Raw genomic sequence first — 18,045 nt, 5'->3', positions numbered from 1 at the left:
TAATTGAAATATAAATGCATGGATAAATCTCTGTGGAATAATGTTTAAAAAAAATGAAAAGGAGATATTTAACCTTCTCTAGTACACCGAGAAAATGTCCAGATTGTGGTGCCCCTAAGTGATCTCTGAATTTCTTAGGAACAAGGAAATACTTAATAGCTGTTTGTGATGGCAAGTGAAAGAATGACCACTCTGCGCCGGACCAGATGCCACACATCAAACTTCTCCTTTCCTGTGAAAATTTCCATGAATCCAAGTAAAGCACAGATTATCTGGCCTCTCAGTTTGAGCTACAGTTGTGTATGAAGGAAAAAGGCACCACAATAAATAATTATTTACTAAGACAACTGCTTGGATTAAAACGTAGACTCTGAAATTTGTTGAAACTATTGCAAAGGACTGGGAAATTTTGCTAAGGAAGGATCTCTCCACGTGTGCCCTCTGCTTATACTCGCTTTCTAAAAGTCAGCAGCTAAGTCTGCCTGGAGATTAGATTGGGTACATCCTCAGTCTTCCTCAGAATTCCTGGTATTACTCCAACACTGGGACACTTTCTGTCCCTTGACTACCCCAGGACCATGTCAGGGATGGAAGCTCGAGCAGAGAAGAACAGACTTTCCAGACTGTCACACCCATGTGGGAATGGAATTGCTCCTCAATCTTGACTCAGGTGTGAGTACGAAAAGTGCTCAGAACTGTTGAGTCCCAGACAAAGTCCGAGACAACATTTAGAGATAGTTCCCTATTAATTTAAGACTGGGGGGCCTTGTATGTCACTGCAGCAGCTCCATTTTAACCTGCACTCTTGATTTTTCTTCTCATGGGTTACTAAGAATATGGCGTGTGGGAGGGGGGGAACTGAAAACCTCCCTGGATTTTACCATCCACCCTTGGGGTGAACAGGCTCCTCACTTCTCTGTGGAGGATGGAGAGGTGCTATAAAGTCACATCCCTAAGTTTCTGTCTATATTTGCTCTTTAGATACCTGCCTTGCTTTTTGAAACATTTACAGAGAGTTTATGGAGTGTTATTACTAATATTTTCCTTATCTCTGCCTGTAATACCAGCTCCTCTTACAGCCTTGAAAACTGCACACAGTTCCAGGAAAGAAAAATATTAATCCATAACTTTTAGAAAACACTAAAAAATGGATGAGGCCTCATTCCTCTCTCTGCATCTCTAAACAGACTGTGTAGTTACAGAAATAGGGGTGCTGGATCTGGTTTTCTGTACTTCCTTTCAAATTCTTTTCTTTTGGACTTGACTTGTTTCTTTCTTTCCTTTTCAATCTCATTCTTCCTTTTATTTTTTTTTTTTAACTCTCAGATTACATTAATTGGCCTTATAAGCCAATTTAGATTATTTGTCCCAAAATTGTTTTGTGGAATATGGTGACATTTCTGTACACTCTTGGTGTGCACAGAATTTCATTACATACTTTATACACATAACATTACAGGCAATTTTGAATCCAAGGCCTAATTCAAACCTTTTTGTCATTTATGATCCCTTTAAAAAGCAATGTGGTGTTTGATTGAAAATGACAAGGACACAAAACTTTGATGAAAGTGCTTTCTTTTCCATTCTTTTATCCACCAGAAAGTCAGGGTTTAAATAGATTACATCTCCCAGTCTAAAGTTCTGATTTAAGCAGTGGCTTTTTTCCTGCATGTGGTGGCTACTTTTGGGTATTTTCCTTGGCTGTTTTCTCTCACTGTCCAAACCCCCAAGCTGGTTCTTGGCAGGAACACAAAAACCCCAGATACCTCTTCCTTAAAGGTATTCACAGTTAATAAGTGATTCAAATCCAGAGCTGAATCAGAGTAAGGGAAAGACAAGCTTAACAAAAGACAGGAGTGTCAGACAGATCAGTGCAGATCTGGTAGTCAGGGAAAATGAGAATATTATGAAAATCAGAAAAGTAGGAAATGTTCAACATGGAGCTCTCAGTGGATGGGAAATTGAGCCTGGCTGTGAAGACATCACACCTCTCCTCAAGGGACGGATTGTCTCTGGCCCATTCAAGGAATTTGTGCATGACTTCAGAGAAATGTCCTTCTCTGTGGTGGGGCTTAATTTCCTGAATGTGAAGCTGACATAATAACAGCAATATTTCTTGTTTCTCCTGGTCATGTTTGTTCGAGTGTCTTTAATTACAACACATTCAATAACATGCAGTGCCACCGGACTGCAGCTTCTCTGGGAAGGAGCAGGGAGATTCTTCTGTGTTCAGAGTTGGTAATAATGAGTAATTTTAGTTGAGTTAAAGACACAATAAACTTGATCTCTGCTTGGAGGACTTTTTGCCAAATTCTGAAGTGACAAGACAAGAGGAAACGGTTTTCAGCTGAAAGAAGGCAAGTTTAGATTGGACACAAGAAAGAAATTTATATTTGATGAGGGTTGGTAAGACACTGGAACAGATTGCCCAGAGATTTTGTGGAAGCCCCATCCCTGGAAGTGTTCAAGGCCAGGTTGGGCAGGGCTTGGAGCAACCTGGTCTAGTAAAAGATGTCCCTACCCGTGGCAGGGGGGTTGGACTAGATGGTCTTCATGTCCAAAAAAGAGCTTTGAGTCTGGTAAAGGCTTTAGAGAAACAGTATTACAAGGAGCAGCTGAGGGAGCTGGGGGGGCTCAGTCCGGAGAAAAGGAGGCTCAGGGGAGACCTTATTGACCTCCACAGCTGCCTGAAAGGAGGGTGTAGCCAGGTGGGGATTGGTCTCTTCTCCCAGGTAACAAGTAGTGGGACAAAAGGAGATGGATTTAAGCTGTGCCAGGGGAGGTTTAGACTGCATATTAGGAAAGTTTTCTTCACTGAAAGGCACTTTAATAATTTTAATTAAGCACTAGGACAGCCTGCCCAGTGCAGTGGTGGATCAGTATGTGTATATGTGGCACACAGGAACGTGGTTCAATAGTGCACCGTACAGTGCTGGATTTATGGTTGGACACAATGATCTTAAGGGTCTTGTCCAGCCTAAATTATTCTGTAATTCTATGATTCCATCTTTAATGGTCTCTTCTAACCTAAACCATTCTATGATTCTACAATTCTATGATTTCTTCTTGTTTGTTTTCTAGAAAATTAGAACAAAATCTGTTCTACTTTGCTTGCTGGCCTAAATCTCAGGCTGACATTGAGGCAGGATTTCTGCTTCTGTCATTTCAGTCCTTTCTCTCTTTTTAACCCTCAGAACTTACCACCTCACAGAGCATTTCCTGAATTGTTGCAGCAATGAAAGAGGATTTGGGGGACATGGGAGTGGCCACGAACATGTGGAAGACTATTGCTGTGACCATGTCCTGCCTCTTTCAAAGTTTTTTTGGTTCCTGGCAAGGAAATAGCAGGGATTTTTTCTATGTGGAAATAACCAATGGGGACTATTACTTAGCATTCCCAGAAGTCCCAAACATACACAAAATACACAAAATAGGGACACAGGAAAAATTAAAAATTAAGCAGAAAAGTCTTTGGTGATGGTGTTGTGAGACAGAAGTCTGGACAGAGGATAATAATATTTACTGATCCCCAAGGACTATATTTCAATGAATGCAAAGCTCCAAGAGCAAGTTACCAGTAGCAGGACCCACACCAGAGTATATATGGAAAAGCTGTTTCCAAGGGAGCAGTTTTTTAGCTGATTGAAATCTGCATAATTCCAGTGAAATCAAGACAGTGAGAGACTGAGGAGTGAGAGCACAGCCTTAACCTTCTCTAAGGAAAAAACAGAATCATTAAGGTTGGAGAAGACCTCTAAGATCATCAAGTCCAACCGTTAACCCAACACTGCAAAGCTGAAATAAGCTTCTCTGGGTTCCTGCAAAAACTGCAAGTGTTTGATGTATCACCCTATGTTTAAACACCCTCTGGACCTGCTTTATTTTTCAAAGACAGCACATCCTGCAGGAGCAGAGAAATCAGAATTAGGTAGGGGAGCAGAGGCAGAACTCTGTGTCTAACAGGCATCTTGGGGTCCACTTGTTGCAATTTCAGAGCATGAGAGAAAGGGAAAGGTCAGCTTAATCCTAAATCTGTGCCCCTGCCTTACAAACAGGCTTTTAGAGAAGAAGAGGAGGGTGCAAGTGCTGCTTTCTTCCCCTCCAGTAAAAAAAATTTTCTGTAGATCTGAACACAGAGGATGCAGGGCCTCTGTCAGCTCTTCCTCCCTATCAGAATTGTGCTGACAACATTTCACTCTTAAAGGTATTGATTAAATCATTTAAATTTTCCCCTGGCTTAACTTTCTTTTAATATCTTGCAGCTTCTGATGCGCTTCCTAATTCCTGAGCTTCAAGGAATAGGTATTGTAGCATCAAATGTAATGTTCAAATGTCTGGAACATGGGATTTTCCATACTGGATCAGGCCATGAAGTTACACTAGTCCCCAGCCTGCCTGATGGCGTGACCATTATCTCAGTGCAGAGCAGGCAGTAACCAGGCAAACAGTCTAAATGCTGAATTTTCTTCTTGCCTGAAAATAGCATGGACTTGCCTCGGGGCTCTGAAAGTGGAAAATATCCAAAATATCAAATGATATTTTCTTGGCACTGCTTTTGAATTTTTGTTATTACAAATCTTTTTGAGTAAAAAATTTACACTTCAGAGTGTAAAATTAAAAGCTTATACTGAATTTTATATCTATCTATCTATCTATCTATCTATCTATAACTCTCATATTGATGTTTCAGTAACCTCCTATTTCTTTGAGTAATTTCTGTGTTGAAATTAGAATTGTGTTGAATTTAGAGCTCCTGAGCTCTAAAGTTTTTAAATTGCCATAAATAAATAATAATATATAGTGTGTGTACGTATGTATGTTCTTACCACAAAAACTCATGTTATGTTTCCCAGTTTTAAAGCCGGTATGGAGTATCCCAGATAAAATATATCTCTTTGCAAAGAAATAACACAGAGGCTTTACTCTTCCAGTCATGGTTTTTGAGGGATTTAAGCATTTGCTTTTACCAGCTGTGGGGCTTGAACAAAAATGCAAGAGGACACATAAGTACTCTGTTAGAAGTTGAGATACTGATTTGATGTCTCCAATGTAAGCAGGCTTAACAAAAAAATCAATGAACTTATAAGAGATTAAGACACTCTAGTGTTTGTCATAATCCTTCTCTTTCTTTCAAAAATTTTTATCAACAAATCAAGAAAAAACTGTACTCCTTTTCCTGTGATAAATATTCCCAAGGAGAGCAAGTACTGTGAGGAGACAGCCGGAACTAGGTGGATGTTCTTTTGCAAATATGATCCAGGAAACTTTCTTGTCTCCACAACCCCTCGATGTACAAGTCATTCACGTATAATTTTGTTTGACCCAGGCACAGCCCAGTTCTGAGGGTTTAAACAGTCAGCAGCTGTCAGCTCAGTGCAGGCACTGACCACGTGCACGTTCTCAGCACCCAGGAAATCTGAAATAAAGCACCTTGGTTTGAACCTCAGTGAGAGAGAATCAAACATAGTGAGTCATGACACTCTTTACAAGGAGCAAGGAGTGTGATTTATCAGCTATCCAGGCTCAACTGACACTCAGAAACTTGTTGAGCTGTGGTTGCTTGTTTGAAACTTTATTATAATTCAAATCCGAGTGCTCCAGTGTTAAAAGGAAAAGTGGTGTGGATATGAGAAAAATCTTTTTTTTTCCACAATGAAGACCATCAAGCAGAGGAACAAGTTGCTCAAAGAGGTTTTGCAGTCTCCATTGAAGATTTTCACTGCTCAAAACCCTGAGAAGCCAGTTCAGATCTCATCACTGATGTGGTTTGAGCAGGACCTGTTTGCTTACAGAGAGTTTTAGTTCTTATTGTTGTTGGGTTTAATGTCAGTGATGTTCTGAGAAAGGTGCTAATAGAAATGGTATGAACCTGCAAAGTTAACTAAAGTCAGTAGAGATAAATCAACTTGCATGAATTGAAAGTCTTGCCCCTTAATTTAATTTTCATATGCAATTATGAAGTTTTGTGTATGTATATTGTGTTGCTATATTTTTCATCCTTTCTTTTTTTGAAAACAAAATTGGCTTAATGTGTTTTCATTAAAATGCAATATTCCACTTCTCTCAATACCAGTCTTTGAAAAGCCTATTGATATTTGAAGTTACTGTCTTTCTTCTCTATTTTTAATTTATTTAATTTAGAAGAATGAATAAAAAATAGCAAGTTTTAATTCTCTTTCTTGAGAAGAGAATTATAATGCACAAAACATTTATTCAGTCAAATATTGACATCAGCTAAAGCTGCAATTAAGAAGTGGCTACACCTATTTTGGAAATTTCTTCCCTGATGGATTTGACCTTTGTTGCAATTTTGTTTAAATCACATGAAATAATTCTGGACTGTTTAAAACATCAACAGCCAAAGAGGTTGGTATTAATGGTACATGATGGTGCAGCACTTAAAGTCCCTTGCTGCACAAATGGGATAGAATTGTTGAATTGCCTGTATTTTGCCAGGTTCTGCTCTAATCCCTCCTAATATGAACCAGACATTGCCCTATTAGGTTTGAATCCAGCCCTTCTCTCCACTTCCAGAAGAGGCTTATACAATTCCTCTTTCCTTAAAAATTGTCCTGATTTTGAATCCACAATTAAAACCCCAGCACTTCATGCTCAAAAGCTGAAGAGTGGATTCCACCGTTCTTCTTTTCTATACCCATGATGACTTTACAATTAAATCCTGTCCAAATTCTTCTGGTCAAAAGTGTGTGGACAGTCTAAGTCTGATCAGCTGTCACCTCCTCTGCAAAGCTCCCCAACAGCTCCCTCTCTTCCTATCTCTCTCTCATTCATTGCATTCCTGTCCCTTTCAGGATAAGTTCTGCGATCCTATGGGACAATTTCATTCACTGCAATCCACTGGCACTAAGTACCCTGAGCCTTTTGCTTTAAAATAAAATATGTGTATTCAATCTGCAAACTGGGAACAGCTTAGATCAGTCCAGAATGATCAAGTTCCATTGCTGATGATTTTATCTGAGAAAATTGAATTTTATTTCTTATGAGTGTTACGATATGATGCACTGAAGATCTTCACACTTTTATTATTTCCTTGATCCACAAGTCCTGCAATTTTTTTTTGTTCCTACTGTTACTACTCCCACTTGCTTGGAGAAGTAACATCTTTTCTCCATACTGTTTCTCCAGGCAGTGTCAAGAATGATGCCTGGATTTGTTTCTCTCCCTGAATCCTTTTCTTTTCCAAGCTCATCAAGTTTCATGCACTGAACATGAGATTTGCTTCCCTGTGCACCTCTTACAGACAGACTCTGCCCTTCTTCTGTTCCATGATCCTGAGGATAGTGTCATGTAATATCTGGGATCATTTTTGATTATTAGAGTCTCACTTTCCAATCTGTTCCATGTCTTTAGGAGTATGAAGGTTCTTGAACACTCTGCCTTCCCAAGATGTCCAAAAGAAAGGAACCCTTATTTTGATGAGTGGTTGTTTGACAATGTCAGACTGGTTTACTTGACAAAATCCAGCAGTGATAATGGATTGATTCATTTCCACTCTCCCATCTCCAGGCAGGAGCTGGGATATATTATTACATGAAGCTCATGGGACTCCTTCAGTATGAAAATTTCAATACAAATAAATTATTACCTATCTCAAAATACACCGAAATAGTCCCACACTCATCACTACAGTATATGAACACCTCTGGGATGATATAACAATGTAATAGGTCTAAAAAAGGCAGTGTAATTATACCTCTGCTGCAATATTTCACACATACAGACTATTCATAATGAATACTCTTTTACTTACTTTTGAAAGGATCTGTTTTCTTCAGTGAGAGATGGTGGGATAATTTATAGACAGGAGAGCTTTTTGATTGGGGAAATTATTAGACTTTAAATGAGGAACACAGTGTTTACACTTGAGCAATCGATTGGCTCCTTGCACCTTATTACAATTCCTTAACAATCAATGGAACCATACAGTCATAGAGATGTAGAATATCCTGAGTTGGAAGGGACCCACAAGGATCATCCAAGTCCAGCTCCTTGCCCGGCACAGGACAACCTCAAGAATCCCATCATGTGCCTAAATAACCTGAATAACCAGTTCAGACTGGTTTCTGAATGAACAGAACAACTTAAGTACCTTTCTGGAGTTGGACTGCATTTTGGATTTTCCCTTCAGCACTGCACGTAAAGTCTCAAAACCGTAAAAATTCCACGTGGCCTGAAGGCACAATTTTATTTTGTATATTTCTTTATATATAAATATTTACACATATATGTTTTAGTCACTAATTGTAAGAAAAAGATGATAGTACAGAACACACACCAGTCTGGCACTGCAGTGCTGAAGGGAGCACAACAAAACTTGCGCATCTTAAGCAGCAGAAACAAAAGAGTGTCTGAATTCCTTAATACATAAATATGTGCCTGTTGCAGCTGCTTACCTGGGAAATGTTTTATAAAATGAGGGAAAAACTCTTCAATAAAAGCTTAAATCCTTGTTCAGGAAACTATTGAATAGGGGGATTAGTTTTTGCATATATTTGAGTTTTGCTGCCTTCAGGAGGGCTGAGAAACATTCTGCAATTAAATAAATGTCATCATGGTAAAATAATGCATCTCTCTAAATTGGGAAATGTGAAACGATGGCTGCAATTGATTGGACTCCTCTCAAAGGTCAAATACTGCCAAACATTGACATTTGGTTTATTTTCTGTTGTTGTTTCTTCAATTGACTTTCCTTTTTGCAACACAACTGTTAAAAATTTCTTTGCAACATTTTAATTCACAAATTTAATTATAGTTCAAGCACCTGCAAGCAGTTACTAGAATTTCCCTTTAACCATATTCTCTTATATGATCTTCACAAACACACACACACGCAAAACCCTAATTAAATTTTGTTTGTTTTCATGCCCAATTTGCAATTTCTGATTTCCCCTTTCTTCATTAATTAGATAAGGAAAAGCCAAAGGGTTTTAATTACTCCAGATATGTGCGAACACATCTTCATTTTCAATTAGAGGTGAGATAGGATGTTTGAAGAGAAATTAACACAGTAATTTTTTTTATTATTATCTTGACAGAAAACACACATATCATGAGATGCTATCAGCAGGTCTGTTTGCTCTTCTTGGGAATCTCTTGGCTATGTAGTAAATGGAAAGAAATTCAGTTATAGGAGGAAGAAATGAAGGCTTAAATTTCCAACCATAGCTGTGAATGCAGCACCTCTGGCTTCTTTTAGCAGGATCATTCCCAGTTAGGCACAGTCTAATTTCACTAGTGGATGTTACTGGAGCTGTAATATGGCATTTGGTGTACATATCCTCCAGTGAAGAACACAGGGATTTTAGGGAGTTCAAAGTCAGGCTTAAAATATACTGGTAGTCCACCTTCTTAATTTTATGAGCAAAATATGTATATGAATGGATATGAATTGCTCATAAAAGATCTTTCTAAAGGGAAGGAAAAGTCAATGAGATGATAAATGCCAATGAGTAGAGAATAAATATACTGGGAAAGACCATGGGCAAAGTCCATAACTCACTGCTCATACCCAGTACTAAAGAAGTGAATGCCTTGGGTGGGTATCTACCACACCTTTGTTAAGAACAACTTCTTAAATCACCAAGACGTCACTGCACAGTGGCTCCTCTGAATTATTTGTCAGGAATGACAATGCCTCTGCCTTGTCTTCTTGTCCTCTTACTCTGTGTACTCTACAAAGCCTTTCAAGCCTGTCGTTTGTTCTCTGTTCAGAATAACGTGGAAGTGGATGTCGAAACTAAAGTTGTCAGAAACATTTAGAGATGAATAAACTACAGCATAAAGGAAACTATTTGTGTATGCCATGGATTAACTTCACCTGGTTTTAGGAAATTGCAGATGTACCCAGGACATTAAATATATTTTCTTCCTCATAAATTATGTAAAGAAAATAATACCAACTTTAATAGAGACATCTCTCCAAAATGAAGCAATCTCAAATCACCAACACTGCTCTATTTGTTCTATTGTTGTTAGGCCAGAGATCTTTGGGGACTATGAAATCCACATTGGCTTTAGATTTGCAAAGTCACAAGTGGAAAGGAAAATCATACACCCTGTCATTTCAGCATATTGCAGCAATGAACTGGTGGTCTGCTTCAAAATTATATAGGCTAAAACCCCTTCTAATATTTGGAACAATCAAGATATAGAAATTTATATCCAGTAACACATTTATTAGGTTTTTATTGTCACTGCAGCCTAAAAGGATTTAGGATTTATGAAGTCTTAAGGATAACACCGGTCAGGACACAAAGGCTGTGGAAATTTAACAGTGTTTGGGCACTGACCCAAGCAGGTGAAATATATCATTGACACTTGATCTCAAAAGTCCTTGGCAACCTTTGGGTCTCATCTACTTCACGGTGTTCTAAATAAGAGCAAGGCAGAGCTCCAGAGTCAGCCCAGTCCGGGACTATTTTGGAGCTTGGATGTATGCACCATATTGAAGGCTTGGAGAGTTTAGTATGTGTGCATGGCAAGACTATTTGAGGGGATATCAGGGCTGGAGGCCAGGCCTTGGAAAGTCCTTAGCTGAGGTATAACTAAGGTGAGGACAAACATCTCATTCTATGTACCTTGGACACTCACCTTTAATCATGGAATCATGGAATGGTTTGGGTTGGAAGGGGCCTTCAAGATCACCTTGTTCCAAATCCCTGCCATGGGCAGAGACACCTTCCACTGTCCCAGGTTGCTCCAAGCCCTGTCCAACCTGGCCTTAGACACTTCTAGGGATGCTGGGAGTTCCCTCCTTTGGGGAGTGCTTGGCACTGTCACCTGACAGAGGCAGGATCCTCTGTGGTTTGCTCAGACTACCAGGTGTCTTGGAGGCTGAGGGATAACAAGGGAAGTAATGCCACTTGTAGGATTCCTTGTGTCATCTTGCACAAATTCTTCAGACTTTGTGTCGTTCATTTTCCCCAGTTAATGAGAAGGGATAATATCGGGCAGACTTTGCAAATGTCTGGGTTAGAAGGGTTGTGAAAGGGGGTTTTAGTGTGTCTGTGATCACTGCTTTTTTAATGGTTTGGGTTTTTAAAGCCCTAAGTTCCGGTAGAGATAATTAGAGCTTTCCCAGATCTAGTTCAATAGCACTGTACTACAAGTCCTAAAGGCTGTTTTGTCAATGGGGAGGGTATTTTGCCCAAATTTCCTTCAATAGTTCTGAAATCTATATGCAGTCACCTAAAATACGTGTCCTGGTTTTGAAAGGACTGAGCTTTCACCACTGCTGGTTAAATGAACTTCTGAATCCTCCCTGCCATGGGAAATGAGATCATTTGTTTGTCAGGATTTACATTGGTTTTGAAGGATCAATGAAACCAGGATTTCTGGAAGCCATGGGTGATTTTTGTGTCCCTCCATTGTAAAGTGGGGTATTCAGACAGAGATGTGACAAAGGAGTTTGAATTCTGAAAGGTACCACACAGTAGCCCTAAGAAAATCAGGTCTTTTTAAGGTGTTCCAAGTCAGACATGCAAAAAGAAAGGTCACATTTAAAACCCACCAAAGATATCCACTGGTAATTATCACCCTCAGAATTCTCCATTTTTAATTAATAGAAAATGAATTATTCCATAGAGGGTGAGTTTAAAAAAAAAGGAAAAATAGATGCAGGGTGGGAGTGACGGAGGAAATTAAACTAAATTTCAGCAATACACAGATACTAGTTCAGGTCCAGGAAATATAATTATTTCAAATCAGACCCAAAGTTAATGATAACAACACAATGGAATTTGGTTTTCTATAATAATTTCAAACTGAAGGTATTCAGAAGCTTCTTTTCTCTTTCTTCTTTTTAAATTTTTATTTTTAACAAAGTAAATACATGAACTGCATGCTTAACTACCATTGAATGCTGTAAAAAATATTTATGAATTTATTTGACAGTCAACAACATGACCTGTGGCAATTAATATTTTTTATTTACAGAACTCAGTGCTTATAATGGACAACTAATAGGCATGCTTAATTGGCTTTTAACTACTGGTATCTTGTTAGAGTATTTTCCCGTTTGCCCAATGGCAGCAACATTCCTGAGGATTTCGATGTGAGTTTAATATGTTGCTGGCTTTTAATTACATTTTTATTGCTTATGCAAATGCTGCTCATTTGTATGGCAAACGAGGGTCAGTAACAAGGACAGTGTGGGCACGTTTCTCTACTCAGTGCCTGCACTCAACAGCATTGGAACTTCTTCCTGTTCAATTTTCCTCAGTGTGGGAGAACTGGCCCCTTATCCAAGTCCTTGTGGAAGAGTTCATGTCAGGAGTGCAGACATCCTCACTGGTGGGTGGTGATCCAAGTTTGGATTGAATTGTCACTCTAAGAATTGTTTTTGCAGGCAGCAGCCATAAAGCAAAGCTGGAATCCCCTGGAACTACCAGCTTGTGTTTATGGACTGACTTCACTGTTGCTGGTAGATGTGGATTCCCCATCCCTGGAAGTGTCCAAGGTCAGATTGGACAGGGTTTGGAGCAACCTGGAATAGTGGAAGGTGTTCCTGCCTAGTGCAGGGGGTTGGAACTGGATGACCTTTCAGGTCCCTTCTGACCTGTTCCATGTTTCCATGAAAAATGCTGGCCAGGCAGAGGCAGAAACTGCCATTGAGGTTGTATACTCTGTCCTCAGAGCTGAAGGGTCTGGCACCATTATTTTATGGCCTATTTCTCTCTCCTCTTTCCCTGCTTTCTTGGAAATAGGAATATCACTGGAAAGGACATAACCCAAACAAACAACTGTGCAGAGTAGGTTCCATAAAATCATTGAGGATGGAAAAAACCTACAAGATCAACAAGTCCAATCTTCTACCAAATATCTCCATGTCCACTAAATCATCACAAAATGCCACATCTAATCCCCTTTTTTGAAGTCACCAACCAGTGGAAGCTGAGTTATGTCTCCAGAGCATGTTGAAACAACTCAAAAGTTTGGACACAAAGCCAGAAGAGAGAGAAGTAAAGTTTCTTGTGAAGCAGAACAGAGATTTTGGAATCTGAGTCAGGGATCTCCATAGCTATGAAAAGGTTCAAGTGGAATAGTCATCCTGTCTCCCACTCTCTGAAGCAGACAGTCTGTTCCTGAGAACAGAATAGTCAAAAATTCCTCCAAGGGATCCATCAGCAGTGATCCTAAGTAACTGAAGGAGAAGGTGACCTGTTCTGATGTCAGTAGATGGCACTGTTTCTATGAACTACTGACACACACCCCCAGAAATGCAACTGCATGTCCTTTTTCATGTGTTCTCCACAGGGAGAAAAAAAAAACAACAAACCAAACAAACCAACCAAAAAGAAAACACAAACCACGCCCTCCCCCAAGCAAAAAAAGAAAAAAGAAAAAAAATCAATAACAAAATAACATTTTTAAAGTTTAAAATTAGTACCCTGAAGTTTGGAAATGCCTGAATTAATCTAAGGTTGCTCATTATATTTTATCTTCCCCTTGCAGGCTGTGTTCAGTGTGATACTGTCTTCACTCATATGCTCATGTTTTCCATTTCCAGGAGACTGCTGCCTTAGTTAATACAATGAATAGAGTTGATTTGAGCATAAGACAACTGTATAGGATAAAGAAGAATATCCTTTATGGAATTCCAGGCTTCAGTGGTTTTGTGTATCGAGGAATGGATGGAGGCACTGCATTTCTGCCTGAGAAAGGGTGCGTGTGGATGTTCACTGAGTAACACCTGAAGAGAGACACCCATATAGCACCTTCCAGCACCTCCAGGGGACTTACAAGGGGGTTGAAGAGAGACTTTTCCCAAGGGCATGTAGTTATAGGACAAGGGGGAGTAGCTTTAAACTGAAGGAGGGTAGATTTAGATTAGAAATTAGAGCAATTATTTACTATAGGGGTGTCAGTGCAGTCGCCCAGGTTGCCCATAGAGATTGTGGATGCCCCATCCCTGGAAGTGTTCAAGGCCAGGCTGGATGGGGCTTTGAGCAACCTGATATAGTGGAAGGTGTCCCTGCTCATGGTAGGGGGTTGGAACCAGATGATCTTTAAGGTCCCTCCCAACCCAAACTACTCTATGTTTCTGTGATAAGAGCGAACTTGCTGCACTCAAAGTGAGCTGGATGGATTGTTCCCTGGTTATCAGACACACTGATGAATATCTGGAAATACCCAAATAACCAGACTCCTAAAATGCCTGCAGGATAGAACTTTCTCACAGACCAAAAGTGAAGATATATTGGAGGAGCATGTCTTGATCACATGGACATCCCTCACAGCATCAACAAATGAGATCTATCTCATTAAGGTATCTGTGGCATGGCTTTAGGGTGCCTCATTTGTAGTAATTTCATGTCTTTTTAGAATGTGAGCCCCTGGTTTGTTTTTGAAGCAATACAGAATTGCAGAGCAAACACATACTGAACATCTGTCCTGCATGTCACTGATCTTGGGGCTTGGTGATGCTCCTATTTTTGTCAGATTTGTTATTTGTCATTTTTGTCTTTTTTTTTCCTAATTAGTCCTTATCTCTCCTTTCTGGCTCAGTTCCTTGTCTCTCTCCTATCCCCCTGCTAAATTCAATGCTCCATTTCCATATCAATGCTTAATCTGTTTTTTCTCTTCCCAGTGAATTTTCTCAGTTTTTCATTCCCCTTCCTCCCCAGCATCCCTCATCCTGTTATCTGCCTGTCTTAGTCCCCTCTGTCCTACCAGATGTTATTTCACCCTGATAATTACCCTCTGTTGGACCTCTTATTTGCAACTCATCCTTTCCAAAACTGGGTTCACTTCCGGTGTGTTCCAGCTTTATGTCTCCACCCAGCTCACCATCCCCTTCATCACCATACTGTTGGATGTATTCAGTTTAATTCTTCCCAGTCTTTCTCATCCTTGTTTGTTTTGTGTGTTTGTTTGTTTGTTTGTTTTCCCCACTCCTATATAACAAAGTTTCCTCCTTTCTATGTCTATTCCCTGTATTTCATGGAAATGTGAGAGGACAAATATCAAGAAAATATGAGAAGCATGTCATTGGTGTCCCCTGAAACGTCCCTTTTCCTGACTTGAACAAGTGCCTCAGAAATACATGGACAGTTATTTACAAATTTTCTAGGAATATTAAAGGCAGATAAGTTGTAAGAAAAATGTTTCCCAAGTGAGAAACTTAGACAAAATACCAACAATCTAAAATGCAACTTAAAATGGAGCAAGACAAGCTGCCTTATTATAGGTAGAATTATAATTTTCTAGGGGAAACGGTAACTTCTTGAACTTAACAATCTTCATAATTTCTTAGAACAATTTGTGGTGAAAGGGAAGAAGCAAAACCAAGGATGACACAAGGACAGATAGAAGGATTTTCTCCCGCCCTTCCCCAAACCAGTTGTCATTCTGACTCCTGTAAGGAGCAAAATCACTTCAAACTCAACATTTCAGCCTCTGAGGTGTCACACTGGAAATACCTCCCTGCTTTAACCTGCACAGTGAAAAGCAACTGGAAAGAAATGAGTCACTTCACCTGCTGGTTTCCAACACTGACATTCAGGGTTTTCTCAGGGACAACAGTTTTTCTAAAGAACATATTTGTCTTTGGCATCCACTTTGTGATTTCTAGACTTACTTTGAGGTGCTGACAGCCCCTCTGGGAGGTGTTTCTCTGTAGAGCCACTCACAGTGGTCTGGAGTGATCCCAACTGTCCTTGGAGCCGCTGACAGATCCCCTTTGCAGCAGTGCTTGAAAGCTGTCACACCTCTGCTGTCAGCCCCTGTCCCACTGATTTAATGAAATCACAGCAAGCAAAAGAAAGAAAAGACAAGATAAAAGCACTTCACTGGTAACTTTGAATGTGAACTCCTTTGTTTGCCCACAAAACAGGAGTTGAGCCAGTGACACCACACAGGTTTGCACTGTCTATACTGAGAGAGAATGCCCTCACGCTCAGTGGAGCCCTGGGAGAACCTGAATCCCACCTGGATAACATGCAGAAGCCACCACACAAAACATCTGATTGAAATTATCAATTTGATTAATTGTCCTAGAAACAGCAATTTTGACTGTAGTAGATTGAGTACAATCTGGGGAAATGACTTTTTTCCGCTTTCACGTGAGGGTCCAGCTATAGTTTTCTCCACTAAACTCAGGGGAAGTTATTGCTTATATTTATATAAAAGTAAGTGGTCCAAGGAGTTACCAATCTTTATTAATCTGAGCCCAAATCCTGGTCCCAAAAGAACTCTGGGACTCCATATATTGTACATATGATGCACAAAATTATTGGGAAAATGTACTTCCAAAACTTCTTAGTTTAAATACTGCTTGAAAGTTTTCTGGGGTTTAATAAGTCCTACAGTAGCAGTGGAATAATAAAAGAAAAACCTTTGGGATCATTGTATTTGAATATTACAGGGACCTTTTTTACATTTTTAATGACAGGCTGAAAGAAGACAAAGCTCTGTATTTTCCTCCTTACAAAGCACTTTGGAATCTATGGATTTACAGAGCTGCTGCAGAACTGAGTATTGCTGTGGGTTGCTACCAGGGAAGATATCATGGAACTGATCCTTTTTTATGATGTTGTATTCAATTACTACCCATTCTAATCTTTCTCCTTCCTGTGTTTCGACTTTTGTATGTTTTAAAAGAAGGTGGGGTCCAGGGAAAGGGAGAGGCATTTTCCCTGGTAAATCAATTAACTTCTCCAATTCAGCAAACTGTAAAAAAATACAATAACTCTCTTTAAATGTTCCATTAGGGTCCAGTAACAGCTCATTAGATTATACAAGGTATGTGTAATTGCCCAGAAAAGATGCACTACCTTCCTCCAATGCTTAATTTAATCTCCACTCTTTACATACAACTATAACCACCCACTAAACAAGATTCATGGCCTCCTGCCCAATGGTATGTGTGTGTGAGTCTGTGTTTTAAACACAAGAACGTGTTTAAAAGTCAAAACTGGCTTTATTTGCAGTTGCTTGCTAGAATCCTACCAAACAAGTCTGTGGAGGGTAAGCATTGTCCTTACAAGACATTTTCAAGTTGATTGGAAATACCTCACTGTATTTTGTGTTTGCTGCACGAAGTGATTGTCCCCCTGCGCTGGGCACTGGTGAGGCCACACCTCTAATCTTGATTTAAGTTTTGGGGCCCTCACTACAAGAAAGACATTGAGGGGCTGGAATGTGTTCAGAGAAGGGGAATGGAGCTGGGGAAGGGTCTGGAGCACAAGTCTGAGGGAGTTGGGGTGGCTCAGCCTGGAGAAAAGGAGGCTCAGGGGAGACCTTCTCACTTTCTATAACTACCTGAGAGGAGGGTGTAGGGAGGGGAATGTTGGTCTCTTCTCTCAGGTAACAAGAGACAGGATGAGAGGAAAAACCTCGAGTTGCACCAGTGGAGGTTTAGATTGGATATTAGGAAAAATATCTTGGCTGAAAGCGTGGTCAAGCATTGGAATAGGCTGCCCAGGGAAGCAGTGGAACCACTATTCCTGGAAGTGTTCAGAAGGTGTGTGGGTGTGACACTTGAGGACATGGTTTAGCGGTGGCCTTGGCAGTGCTGGGTTAATGGTTGGGCTGGATGATCTTCGAAGTCTTTATCAACCTTAATGATTCTCTGATTCTACATGAGATCTGGAAGATACCAAGCTCTACTGGAGAAATCCATGAAAACAAGATAACTGTTAGATTCTGCTGTTAGATTCTGCTGTTAGATTTTTATGTAATACATGTAATTTGGATTTGGGGTTTTTTTGTCTTAGCTGCCATGGTAGATGGAGAGACTTTAATTTCTCCTACACAGTCTTCGCTTTACCTCTTTCTGGGTTCTTCCCCTTAATATTATAACATTAATTATTAAATGTCCTTCCCCTCTCCTCCAACACAGAAATGAGGTCCCCATGACCAGCTCTGCCTCTGTTCACTTCTGCAGCCTTCACAGCTGAGTGTTTGAGCATCCTGGAGTCCTCAGGACCAGGGTAGTTCACACTTCCAGGTTTGAGAGTTACAACACTTCCTGAACCCTGATCCCTCATTTTGTGCCAGGGAAGATCATTTTCATGGAAAACATTG

This window comes from Pipra filicauda, unplaced genomic scaffold (assembly GCF_003945595.2).
Source record: "Pipra filicauda isolate LSUMZ 115617 unplaced genomic scaffold, ASM394559v2 scaffold251_size2273266_pilon, whole genome shotgun sequence".
NCBI lineage: Eukaryota > Metazoa > Chordata > Aves > Passeriformes > Pipridae > Pipra > Pipra filicauda.
This window is presented reverse-complemented; position numbering follows the sequence as displayed.